The following is a 14163-nucleotide window of genomic DNA, read 5'->3' as shown; positions in this document are numbered from 1 at the left end:
CAAAAATTTAATAATACATTTAAATAATCAGTATTTCAAAACAATATGTAAAAGTTACAAAGATTATGAAGATAAATCATCAAAATTGTTCAAAAATTAACACCGTTCCAAAATTAACATTAAAACATGAAGTTCACACCAATGACGTAATTGTAAAACAGCTATACCATATATACAAGACTGCCTTCCCCTAAAATCTAGTCTTGACCTACCTTTACTTTTTCACAAGGCCTCTGAGTTGGAAAGGGCCATCTAATTAAAAGACTGGACCCAGCTGAATGGTCAGTGAGCCTATGCTTATGAGGAATCAGCACCTCCCATAAGCTCCTTTTACAAAGACATTAGAATATTCTTCCTAGTTGTGATCCAAAATCTTTTCCTCCTGTAACTTCTCCTTGAGGCCCTCTAAGTGCCCTAACCTACTCATCTATGTCCAATCCCACTACAACAAGGCAGTCCGAGTAATGTATGGTACCAGTTAAATTTATCAACAAACAGAAAACCTACTTCAAACCCTATCATCCTTTAGCAAAGTTTTGCTAGGGTATTAAAAGTTGATCGTAATAGACTGATAAAATAACTCTTTAAGTACATCACCGTAGGTCACTCAACAATTAAAGTACTAAAATAATAAAATGTTATATTTATTCTTGCCTATTCCTAAAAAACACATAATACTTAAGATCATTTCACAAACTAAACATGAAATGTAAATGACAAGCCAAAAACGTCAAATAATATCCAAAAAAACTCTAAGGGAGCTACTGGAAAAGCTTCACTATAAAACAAGAATCTTTACATCTTGCCCAAGAACTGTCAAATAAATGCAACATAAAAAGCCCCAAATACATGTGAAAAATTTAGTATATAATCAGAGAGCTATTTCAAATCAGTAAGTAAATCTATGGATTATTTAATAAATAGTATCAGCACAAATGACAGCCATTTCAGGGGGAAATTCAGCCCCTACCTCAATTATATATGGATCAAAGTTTTAAAGGTTAAAAAGTTAAACCATGAAAAAACTAGAAAACAAATGTATTTCTTTCAATCTAAAATAATTTTGTTTTGTAAAAGGCTTTTTCTATGTCTCATGTAAAACCCAGAGCCATAAAGGAAAAAACTAGAAAACCTGACTAGAAAACATTGTAAAGACTGTATGGGAAAAAATAAGTGACTAACTCAAAAAAGACAAAGGTCTGGTAGGCTTAACTTACAAACATCACCTGAAGTGTGAGAAAAAGATGAACCTGGCCGGAGCCTGTTCGCATCGACTGACCAGAGTCCACAAACTCCATGCTCCGAGCCCGTCCGGATGGCCCTGACCCCCAGCTTTCTGTCCTTTGAAAACACTAAGAATAATATCCCTGCATCAATTTTTACTAGAGCCAATTACCTGTCATGCCTGGAACAGGTATCGTACCCAGATTGCCCTTAGCCCCAATAACGACGAAGTCCATATCTATAAGATGGGAGCCAGTGGGTGAAAATTCATGAACTCAAGGAGCACAATGGACACAGCACAGGTGCCGACTGCACTCCCAAGAGTGACTTCATGGTCACTTGTGGGGCTGACCGCAATGCCTACGTCTGGAGTCAGAAAGATAGTATCTGGAAGCCGACCCTGGTGATCCTGAGAATTAACAATGCAGCCACTTCTGTCAAGTGGTCCCCGCTACAGAACAAATTTGCTGTGGGCAGCGGAGCATGACTCATTTCTGTTTGTTACTTGGGAGTCCGAAAATGACTGGTGGATAAGCAAGCACATTAAAAAACCCATTCGCTCCACAGTCCTCAGCTTGGATTGGCATCCCAACTATGTCTTGCTTGCAGCAGGATCCTGTGATTTCAAATGCAGAGTGTTTTCTGCCTACATTAAAGAAGTGGATGAGAAGCCAGCCAGTACACCCTGGGGCAGCAAGATGCCTTTTGGTCAGCTGATGTCAGCATTTGGTGGCAGTGGCACTGGCGGCCGGGTGCATGGGGTCAGCTTCTCCGCCAGCAGGAGCCACCTGGCCTGGGTCAGCCACAACAGCACCGTGTCCGTTGCCGATGCCTCAAAAAGTGTGCAGGTCTCAACTGTGAAGACAGAGTTCCTGCCTCTCCTGAGTGTGTCCTTCATCTCGGAGAACAGAGTCGTGGCTGCTGGCCATGACTGCTGCCCCATGCTCTTTGACTACAATGACCACGGCTGCTTGACCTTCGTCTCCAAGCTAGACATCCCGAAACAGAGCATCCAGCACAACATGTCGGCCATGGAGTGCTTCCGCAACATGGACACGCGGGCCACAACTGAGAACCACAACACGGCCCTGGGGATGCTGCACCAGAGCAGCATCACTCAAGTGTCTATTCATGAGGTGGACAAGCAGGATTGTAGCAAATTTTGCACTACTGGCATCGACAGAGCCATGACCATTTGGGATTTCAAGACCTTAGAGTCTTCTATCCAGGGCCTTCGGATAACGTGAAGCTGAGCAAGCCTCCCAAATCCAGCATGAGGACAGGCTACACTGGGAAGCTCTGCCATTTGCATGATGGGGAGGAGAGCCAGCCACCAGGAAACACTGAAGACACATATGGCGCAAACCTTGTTGTGTGTTTTGAGGATAACTGGTAAAGTGTTGGTTTTTTAAAAGCAGCAGTGATTTGGGTTTTCTTTTTTGTTTTGCTCTTTCATTCTATTCTTGACCAAAGCTTCTCTTTAAATAGTTTATTATGGAAAATTGTCACACTAACTTAAAGGAAAGGGTGGGGGTGGTATGTAAATTGTCTGCTAAAAAATTAAATAAAAATACTGAACGTGGAAAAAAAATAGATGAACCTGAGAGAGAAAGGTTAAAGGACACGTTTAGAAGATTCCTAGGGGGAAAAAAGATATCCAATAAATACATATACAGTACACTATTAACCCAAAGAGGAACACACCAAGACAGATTGTAATCAAAATGACAAAGATCAAAGATTGAAACAGAGAATACTAAAGCTATACGGGAAAAGCAACAAATAACATACAAGGAAACTCCGTAAAGCTATCAGCTGATTTTTCAGTAGAAGCTCCGCAGTCCAGAAAAGAGTGGCATGATATACTTAAAGTGACAAAAGGGAAAAACCTACAACCAAGAATAGTCTGCCCAGCAAGGCTCTCGTTCAGATTTGACGGAGAAATCAAAAGCTTTCCAGACAAGCAAAAGCTAACAGAAGTCAGCACCACCAAACCCTCTTTACAAAAAATGTTAAAAGAACTTCTCTGGGCAAAAAAGAAAAGGTCACAACAAGAAACAAGAAAATTATAGAATGAAAAAGCTCACTGGTAAAGGCAAACATAAACGTAGGAAATCATCCATACACAATGCCAGTAAGGAGGTTTAATTAAAAGACTGAAGTAGTAAAATCATCTATATCCACATAAGCAGTTAATGGATACACAAAACAATTAGATGTAAACTATGTTATCAAAAACAGTAATCACTGGAGGGAGAGAGTACAAATGCAGGGTATTTTAAATGCATTTAAAATTAAGAGATCAGCAACATAAAACAGTCATATATATATATACATATATATATACATATACACATAGACACATACATATATACACTGCTATACAAAAACCTCATGGTTAGGTACAAACCAAAAATCTACAATAGATATACACACAAAAAAGGGAAAGGAATCCAAACATAACATGAAAGATAGTTATCAAGTCACAACACAAGAGAACAAAAGAGGAGGGGGGAAAAGACCTACAAAAACATAATCCAAAACAACTAACAAAATGGCAGTAAGAACATACATGTCAATAATTACCTTAAATGTAAACAGACTAAATGCTCCAACCAAAGACACAGACTGGCTGCATGGGTACAAAATCAAGACCCATATATATCTGCTGCCTACAAGAGACTCACTTCAGATCCAGAGACACAATCAGCCTAAAACTGAGGGGATGGAAAAAGATATTACACACAAATGGAAATCAAAAGAAAGCCAGAGTACCAATACTTACACGAGACAAAACAGACTTTAAAATAAAAACTATTACAAGAGACAGAGAAGAACACTACATAATGATCAAGGAATCGATCCAAGAAGATGTAACATTTGTAAATATATATGCACCCAACACAGGAGCACCTCAATATATAAGGCAAATATTAACAGACATAAAAGGAGAAATAAACAGTAACACAGCAAGAGTAGGGGACTTTTAACACCCCACTCATATCAATGGACAGATCATCCAGACAGAAAATCAATAAGGAAACACAGGCCTTAAATAACACATTAGATCAAATGGACTTAGTTGATATTTATAGAGCATTCCACCCAAAAGCAGAAGAATACACATCCTTTTCAAGCACACATGGAACATTCTCCAGGACAGACCACATGGCAGCCCACAAAACAAGCCTTGGTAAATTTAAGAAAACTGACACAATATCAAGCATCTTTTCTGACCACAATGCTATGAGACTAGAAATCAAGTACACGAAAAAAACTTCAAAAAACACAAACATGCAGAGGCTCAACAATATGCTACTAAACAACCAATGGATCACTGAAGAAATCAAAGAGGAAATTTAAAAAATACCTGGAGACAAATGAAAATGAAAACACAACAGTCCAAAACCTATGAGATGTAGCAAAGGCAGTTCTAAGCAGGAAGTTATGTAGCAACAAAGCTTACCTCGGGAAAGAAGAAAATTCTCAAATAAACAACCAAACATTAAGCCTAAACCAACTAGAGAAAGAGGAACAAAGTTAAAGTTAGTAGAAGGAAAGAAACTGAAGATCAGAGCAGAAATAAATGATATAGACTTAAAAAAAATAGAAAAGATCAATGAAAGTAAAAGCTGGTTCTTTGAAAAGATAAACGAAATTATTAAACTTTTAACTAGACTCATCAAGAAAAAAAGGGAGAGGGCCCAAATCAATAAAATCAGAAATGAAAAACTAAAAATAAGAGTTGCCACATGAGCCTGCAGTCCCACTCTTGGGCATATATTCAGAGAAAACTATAATTCAAAAAGATACATGAACCCCAATGCTAATAGCACTATTTACAATAGCCAAGACGTGGCAACAACCTAAATGTCCATCAACAGATGAACAGATAAAGAAGATGCGGTATATATATATATATATACAATGGAATACTACTCGGCCATAAAAAAGAATGAAATAATGCCATTTGCAGCAACATGGATGGACCCAGAGAGTCTCATACTAAGTGAATTAAGTCAGACAGAGAAAGACAAATGCCATATGATATCATTTATATGTGGAATCTAAAACATGACACAAACCAACTTATCTACGAAACAGAAAAAGAATCGCGGACATAGAGAACAGACTTGTGGTTGCCAAGGGAGAGGAGGGTACAGGGGAGGGATGGACTGGGAGTTTGAGATTAGCAGACGCAAACTATTATATATAGAACGGATAAACAACACAGTGCTACTGTATAGCACAGGAAACTGTATTTGATATTTTGTAATAAAACAGAAAAGAATATGAAAAATTATATGTGTGTATATATATGCATAACTGGATCACTTTGCTATACATCTGAATCACTGTAAATCAACTATACTTCAATATTAAAAATCAGATTTAAAATAAATAAACAAAATAAAATACAACCAGAAAATAAAAAAGAGATCAATGTAGAACAGTTTGCAAGTGACATCTCCAAATAAATTCTGATTGTTGACCCTTAAAAAAAAAATTTATAACCATAGATTCTTAAATTCACGTCTACAGTCTCTGCCAGTCCAGAACACCCCGAATGTTTCTACCAAAAATATTAACACAAAAATGGCTCCAAGGCCATGAAAGACTCTGGAAAAAAATTCCTTCTACCCAGTCTGGCCTGAACAGTACAGTATTTTCAGATACACTCCTGTTGAAGGTGAACTTACAATAGAAAGTGAAAAAAATCAAAGATACAAACAGGGATTATATCCCCAAGAATTCCAAATAGAATAATGTGGCGGACTATAAAAAATAATTTTTTCAGCTATTAGAAGCATAAATTAAATCACACATATGGAAAAAAAATAAAGCACTCATATAAAAGACCAGAAGGTAAAAATTAAAGAAACTGTAAATTGTGTATAAGCATCCACAAACATATGTGCATACACAGACATGCAGACATTAAAAACTAAATGAACTGATAATTATACACAGCTGAAGAATTATCAAACAGAAAGACAGAGCTTATAAAAACAAATAGATACAAATAGATGGAGAGATATACCATGCTCCTGGATTGGAAGAATCAATATTGTGAAAATGACTCTACTACCCAAAGCAATCTACAGATTCAATGCAATCCCTATCAAACTACCACTGGCATTTTTCACAGAACTAGAACAAAAAATTTCAAAATTTGTTTGGAAAAACAAAAGACCCCGAATAGCCAAAGCAATCTTGAGAACGAAAACCGGAGCTGGAGGAATCAGGCTCCCTGACTTCAGACTATACTACAAAGCTACAGTAATCAAGACAGTGTGGTACTGGCATAAAAACAGAAAGATAGATCAGTGGATCAGGATAGAAAGCCCAGAGATAAACCCACGCACATATGGCCAACTTATCTTTGATAAAGGAGGCAGGAATGTACAGTGGAGAAAGGACAGCCTCTTCAATAAGTGGTGCTGGGAAAACTGGACAGGGACATGTAAAAGTATGAGATTAGATCATTCCCTAACACCATACACAAAAATAAGCTCAAAATGGATTAAAGACTTAAATGTAAGGCCAGAAACTATCAAACTCTTAGAGGAAAACATAGGTAGAACACTCTATGACATAAATCACAGCAAGATCCTTTTGGACCCACCTCCTAGAGAAATGGAAATAAAAACAAAGATAAACAAATGGGACCTAATGAAACTTCAAAGCTTTTGCACAGCAAAGGAAACCATAAACAAGACCAAAAGACAACCCTCAGAATGGGAGAAAATATTTGCAAATGAAGCAACTGACAAAGGATTAATCTCCAAAATTTATAAACAGCTCATGCAGCTCAATAGCAAAAAAACAAACAACCCAATCCAAAAATGGGCAGAAGACTTAAATAGGCATTTCTCCAAAGAAGATATACAGACTGCCAACAAACACATGAAAGAATGCTCAACATCATTAATCATTAGAGAAATGCAAATCAAAACTACAATGAGATATCATCTCACACCAGTCAGAATGGCCATCATCAAGAAATCTAGAAACAATAAATGCTGGAGAGGGTGTGGAAAAAAGGGAACACTCTTGCACTGCTGGTGGGAATGTGAATTGGTACAGCCACTATGGAGAACAGTATGGAGGTTCCTTAAAAAACTAAAAATAGAACTACCATATGACCCAGCAATCCCACTACTAGGCATATACCCTGAGAAAACCATAATTCCAAAAGAGACATGTACCAAAATGTTCATTGCAGCTCTATTCACAATAGCCCGGAGCTGGAAACAACCTAAGTGTCCATCATCGGATGAATGGATAAAGAAGATGTGGCACATATATACAATGGAATATTACTCAGCCATAAAAAGAAACGAAACTGAGCTATTTGTAATGAGGTGGATAGACCTAGAGTCTGTCATACAGAGTGAAGTAAGTCAAAAAGAGAAAGACAAATACCGTATGCTAACACATATATATGGAATTTAAAAAAAAAAAAAAAAAGTCATGAAGGACCTAGGGGCAAAACGGGAATAAAGACACAGACCTACTTGAGAATGGACTTGAGGATATGGGGAGGGGGAAGGGTAAGCTGTGACAAAGCGAAAGAGAGGCATGGACATATATACACTACCAAACGTAAGGTAGATAGATAGTGGGAAGCAGCCACAGAGCACAGGGAGATCAGCTCGGTGCTCTGTGACCGCCTGGAGGGGTGGGATGGGGAGGGTGGGAGGGAGGGAGATGCATGAGGGAAGGGATGTGGGAACAGATGTATATGTATGACTGATTCACTTTGTTATAAAGCAGAAACTAATTAAAAAATAAATAAATAAATAAATAAAAATAAATAAAATAAATTTCAATTTTTATTTTAACAGTATTCCACAAACTCCTAAATCTGCTATTTAAAAGAAAGCAGAGACACAAAATCTACACAAACAACAAAATTGTGAATAAACAGCAAAATCTTATACATATTCAAAATGAAAGCATATACAAATAAGGATAGTAAAATAAGGTAGGAAACTACTTATATATTTTCATTTTCCTATTTTTTTTCTGAAACATTACCTCTGTTAATAAATTATTAACCCATGGTGAAGTTAAAGAATCTTAAAATAGTAAGAAATTTTCCCATCCCCATTCACTGAAATCAAGCAGCATTTGCTTTTATACTCACAATCTTATGTAGACAACTTCTAGTGAAATTGTATCTTGAAAATTATGGTTTAAAAAAATTCACTTAAAGATTTTTACTTACTTGTTATACAAGGTTTGCTTTATACTACTGAAATTTAACATGCCAAATCAGTGACTCTCCTACTGATCTGTATGTTCTCTCCTGAATACCTGCAAGCCCAACACAGTCAGGGCTCAACACATAGCACTGTCAGATTTTAACTGACTAAAAGACAACCAGCATGAATCTGGGAAGAAAAAAAAGTTTACTTCATTAACATAAATAGCTTTATACAGGTAGTCCTTATGATTATGGATTTTCTTTCAAAATAAACCTTCCTAAATATAGTATACATCAATCCTATTTGTGTCCACCAGTACTGTGACACATAAAATCAGGGACTTTTTATCATAATACGGACTTCATTATAACAATCTGGAAGCTGCAAAAGAAGTATATAACAGAAAATAAAAATCAAAAAGTCCTGATAAAATTACCATTAATTGGAAATAAGTACACACTTTGTATTTTAACATTTAAGCCTACAGCAGCAGCCCCCACCAAAAAAAAAAAATTTTTTTTTTGGCTGTTGGTTCCATTCTTGATATTGTTCCCAATAAGCAACCAAAGCAAAAAACAGTGAGAGAAGTTAATCTAAGAACGATACCCAAGAAAAACTCGCATCTCTAGAATTTCACCAAATGAATTCCCACATTCTTAAAGTTGGTTTATAGATTACCTAGTTACAAAATTGAAATACAGTAAGCCTTCAAAATTTGTGATTGCCAAGACTCCCTTTCAAACAGCAGAAATATGACTTAAGAGGTTCAAAGGTGATCAGTTATTAGAAACCTAAAATATAGCACCAAAAACAATACTTAGGAATAAATGCAACCAAGGAGGTGAAAAACCTGCACAATGAAAACTGTAAGACAATAATGAAAGAAACTGAAGATGATACAAATAAATGGAAAGATATTGTGTGAAAAGATAGTGTGTTCATGTACCAAAAGAATTTTAATACTGTTAAATGTCCATACTACCCAAAGTCATATAGCTATAGATTCAGTGCAATTCCTATCACAATTCCAACAGCATTTTTTACAGAAAAAGGAAAACAATCCTAAAATTCATATGGAACCACAAAAGACCCCAAACAGCCAAAGCAAACTTGAGAAAGAAAAAAGCTGGAATAATCACACTTTATTTCAAATTATACTACAAAGATATAGTAATCAAAACAGTATGGTAGTGGCATAGAAACAGACAAACCAATGGAACAGAATCAAGAACCCAGAAATAAATCCACACATATACAGTGAACTAATATTTGACATGGGAGCCAAGACTACACAATGGGGAAAAGATTGTCTCTTTAATAAATGGTGCTGGGAAAACTGAATATTCACACACAAAAGAATGAAACTGGACCCCTATCTTACAACACTCAAAAATTAACTCACAATGCATTAAAGACGTAAATGTAAGACCTGAAACCATAAACCTCCTAGAAGAAAACACTGGGGAAAAGCTCTTTGACACTGGTCTTGGCAGTGATTTTTCGGTGTATGACATCAAAATCATATGCAACAAAAATAAAAATAGACAAGTGGGACTACATCAAACTAAAAAGCTTCTACACAGCAAAGAAATGATCAACAAAATGAAAGGGCAATCTACAGAATGGAAGAAAATATTTGCAAACCATATGCCAGATAAAGGATTAATATCTAAAATATATAAGAAATTCATACAACTCAAAAGCCAAAAAATATATTTTTTTTCAATGGGCAAAGGACCCGAATAGACATTTTTCCAAAGAAAATGGCCAACAAGTACATGAAAAGGTGCTCAATATCACTGATCATGGGGAAAATGCAAAGGTCAAAACTACAATAAGATATCACCTTACACCTGTTAGAATGTCTATCATCAAAAAGACAAGAGATAACAGTGCTGGCAAGGATATGGAGAAAAGAAAACCTCTGTGTACCGTTGGTGGGAATGTAAATTGGTGCAGTCACTGTGGAAAACAGTATGGAGGTTCCTCAAAAAATTAAAAATAGAACTACCATATAATCCAGCAAACCCAATTCCACTGGGTAAATATGCAGTGGAAATGAAATCAGTATCTCGAAGAGACATCTCCAACATGATACCCATGTTCACTGCAGCATTATTTATAATAGCCAAGACATGGAAACAACCTAAGAGTTCACTGACAGATGAATAGATTTAAAAAGTGAGATACATATATACGATGGAATATTATTTGGCCTCAAGAAAGAAGAAAATCCTGCCATTTGCAATATCATGGACAGACTTTGAGAGCATTATGCTAAATAAGACAAAGAAAGACAACTACTGTATGATATCACATGTGGAATCTTGAATTCATAGTAACAGAGAAGAGTGGTGGTTACCTGGGGCTTTGGGGAGTTGTTTTTTGAGGGTACAAACTTGCAACTAGTACATTAAACAGTCCTGGAGCTCTAATGCGCAGCAGTGATTACAGTCAATGATAATGTATTATAAACTTCAAAGCTAATAAACTTACATAATGTTATGTCAATTATACCTCAATAAAGCTAGAAAAAAATGAAATACAGTCACAAGCAGAGGTCCTTATCCTACAGCCATCTTGCTCTGAACACTGTGCTTAGAAACCATATTTACACAACCTCAAGAGCCATGCAAAGATAGATACAGTACTGCCTTCAACAGACAGTACACAGCTGCCAGCATCCTACATTTCAAGATCCCCAAAAGACTTCTGCTTTCCCCACTATTAGAAGATGCCTGAAGAGGTTAAAAAAAAAAAAAAAGTAAAAGTAAAAGCTATCATATACTAAAAATAGCAGAAAGCAATCGAATTAAAATAGGTGAGCTCACTGTGTGTAAATCCAGACAATGTCACTAACTAAAAAATTTAGGAGCTTCGAAAGTCATTCACTATAAACAAGTCATTTCAATGTCTTTTTTTTAATAAAAGGTTTACTAAATTAGGAAAAATTAGAATGTCTGATTTTGGCAAAACACTTGATAATGTACACAAGCTATCCTTGGAAACAAGGTAGATAAGTACTAAAACATGGCCAGAGAGTAGTAGAAACTAGAGAATATTTAATAGGTTAAATAATCATATCCCAAAGTTGTCAATTAATAGTTTAGAAAGAGTATTGTTATGTATCAGACTCCGTTCTTTGCCTGACCTTAGTCACATTTTAATCCATCCATTACCCTGATAATATGACAAGCTTGCCAGTTTACAAAGATGTGCTGAACTCAGAATAGGAGAACAAAGGACAAACCAACTAAAAATGTTTCATAAAATAAGATTTTTATTTATCCTTTGCTACCAAACTCTTTCAGTTCCCTAGCTGGAACAGCAGGAATTCCAACAGCTATCTCAGATAAGGAGGGATACCATGTTATTACAATCTACAGACCTACCTCATATAATGGTTCAGTTAACTGGTTTTTATCAAATAACTCTTGAAAAGTACTACTTTTCAAACGACTATTTTAAACATTAGTTATTATTCACCTAAAATACACATAAAATATTTTATGAAAAATAAAAATTTCAACATTATAATTTTAGCTAAAGGTACACTCAACAATTTAATCAATACAATGGTATCCAGTTGGAACACATCATATGTATTGATGTACTACACACATTTGAATGAACCGAGAACATGTGCTTTGTGCACATATTGCCAAGCAAGAGGGATGCAAAGCTATCATCTCCTACAACTCTTCAGTATTTTCTGCCTGTATTCTATTTCCACATTGCTTAAAGGACTTGTGTTTGGCCTTTATTCCACTAAAAGTGCTTATCTGTACACAATTTGACTTTTAAGTGCAGACTGAATGTAAGATAACCCTGAGCTCCAGAAAGGCTGAAATTGGTGAAAAAAATGGTATAGTAAGAATAGACTTTCCAAAGAATTACACCTCATCCATCAACCACTACCACAACCAAGTTTTCTCTTCCTCCTTTGGCAAGTATAACACAATACACCTTCATTTTATCACATTACATTTTTTTAAAACAAATTTATTTATTTATTTATTTTTGGCTGCATTGGGTCTTCGTTGCTACATGCGAGCTTTCTCTAGCTGCGGCGAGTGGGGGCTACTCTTCATTGCGGTGCACAGGCTTCTCATTGAGGTGGCTTCTCTTATTATGCACGGGCTCTAGGCGCACAGGCTTCAGTAGCTGCAGCACGCGGGCTCAGTAGTTGTGGCTCATGGGCTCTAGAGCACAGTCTCAGTAGTTGTGGCACATGGGCTTAGTTGCTCCACGGCATGTGGGATCTTCCCGGACCAGGGCTCAAACCCGTGTCCCCTGCATTGGCAGGCAGATTCTTAAGCACTGTGCCACCAGGAAAGTCCCTATCACATTACATTTTAAGATCAAGTATATTTATTTACTTTCAAAGTGTTGCTTACACTTGTATAAACTCATCTTCATTGCTAGATTAATATTTTCCTATGTGTAAAAATTGGTTGAGATATAACACAGCATAATTTCCCATTAAAAATGAATGAAAATATGCTTTAACAGATACACACTACTAATAAAAACAGATAACAAGGACCTACTGTACCACACAGAGAACTATATTCAATATCTTGTAATAACCTATAATGGAAAAGAATCTTAAAATTTATATTTACAAAAATATATAATACATATATTATATATATATATAACTGAATCACTTTGCTATATACCTGAAACATTGTAAATTAGCTATACTTCAATTAAAAAAATAAAGTTTATATGTAGGAAAAAATTAAAGGAAATGTTTTCATGTAATGGCTTTTCACTTAGCAGAATTTTCAAGAATGAATTAAAGTCATTAAACAAAGGATACATATATTTGATTCCCAAGTTTGGAACAATAAGCAACAAGAGTTCAGACAGCAAGGGATACCAGTGCTACCTCAAAAAAGAAAAAAATTACCTAGGCTGAGTTGGACTAGCAAGAGATACCTGTACTCCAAAAGATTCAGCACTTTCACTACAATGGCACGGGTTCAATCCCTGGTGGGGGAACTGAGATCCCACAAGGCACACAGCATAGCCAAAATTAAAAAAAAATAGAAATAAAAAATAATTTTAAAGAAAAGGTTAAAAGAGCAGATTTGAGCAAAGGAAGAGAATACGTCACTAAACGAGCACTCAGGATACACTAAGTTGCACTTCAAAAACAAGATTATAATAGGTAGAAATGAAGAGATGAAGACTTCCAATAAGGATGCTTCTATTACAAACACTTAAAATAACGGATGACCATCGACAGAGGAATGAAAAGAAGTTGTGGTACGTATATACAATGGACTATTACTCAGCCATTAAAAGATTAAAATAATGCCATTTGCAGCAACATGGATGGACCTAGAGATTGTCATACTGAGTGAAGTAAGTCATAGAGAGAAAGAGAAATCATATGATATCACTTATATGTGGAATCTAAAAAAAATGATATGAATGAACTTATTTACAAAACAGAAACAGACTCACAGACTCAGAGAACAAACTTATGGTTACCGGGGGGGAGGGTGTCAGGGAGGGATAGTTAGGGAGTTTGGGATTGAGAGAGAGAGAAAAAAAAAATGTTTATCACTATATTATATACCTGTAAATTATATCTTATTGTACATCAACTATACATCAATAAAAAAGAAAAAAAAAAGGTCCTACTGTATAGCACAGGGAACTATATTCAATATCCTGTGATAAACCACACTGAAAAAGAATATAAAAAAGTATATAA

The 14163-nt window shown here is 35.9% G+C and overlaps 1 protein-coding gene and 1 pseudogene across 8 annotated transcripts in view; one reads left to right on the top strand and one right to left on the bottom strand.

The window, feature by feature from the left end:
• The window catches only part of KTN1 (kinectin 1), a 120363-nt gene that overhangs the window by 87671 nt on the left and 18529 nt on the right, over nt 1–14163 (bottom strand). The window lies entirely within an intron of this gene.
• Nucleotides 1116–2998, top strand: LOC308614343 (actin-related protein 2/3 complex subunit 1A-like; annotated as a pseudogene). The gene has a single exon. The product of its transcript is annotated as an actin-related protein 2/3 complex subunit 1A-like (transcript).

This window comes from Mesoplodon bidens (assembly GCF_964165515.1).
Source record: "Mesoplodon bidens genome assembly, chromosome: 3".
Taxonomy (NCBI): Eukaryota; Metazoa; Chordata; class Mammalia; order Artiodactyla; family Ziphiidae; genus Mesoplodon; species Mesoplodon bidens.
Note: the sequence above shows the minus strand (reverse complement) of the source record. Positions and strands in the feature narration are given on the sequence as shown.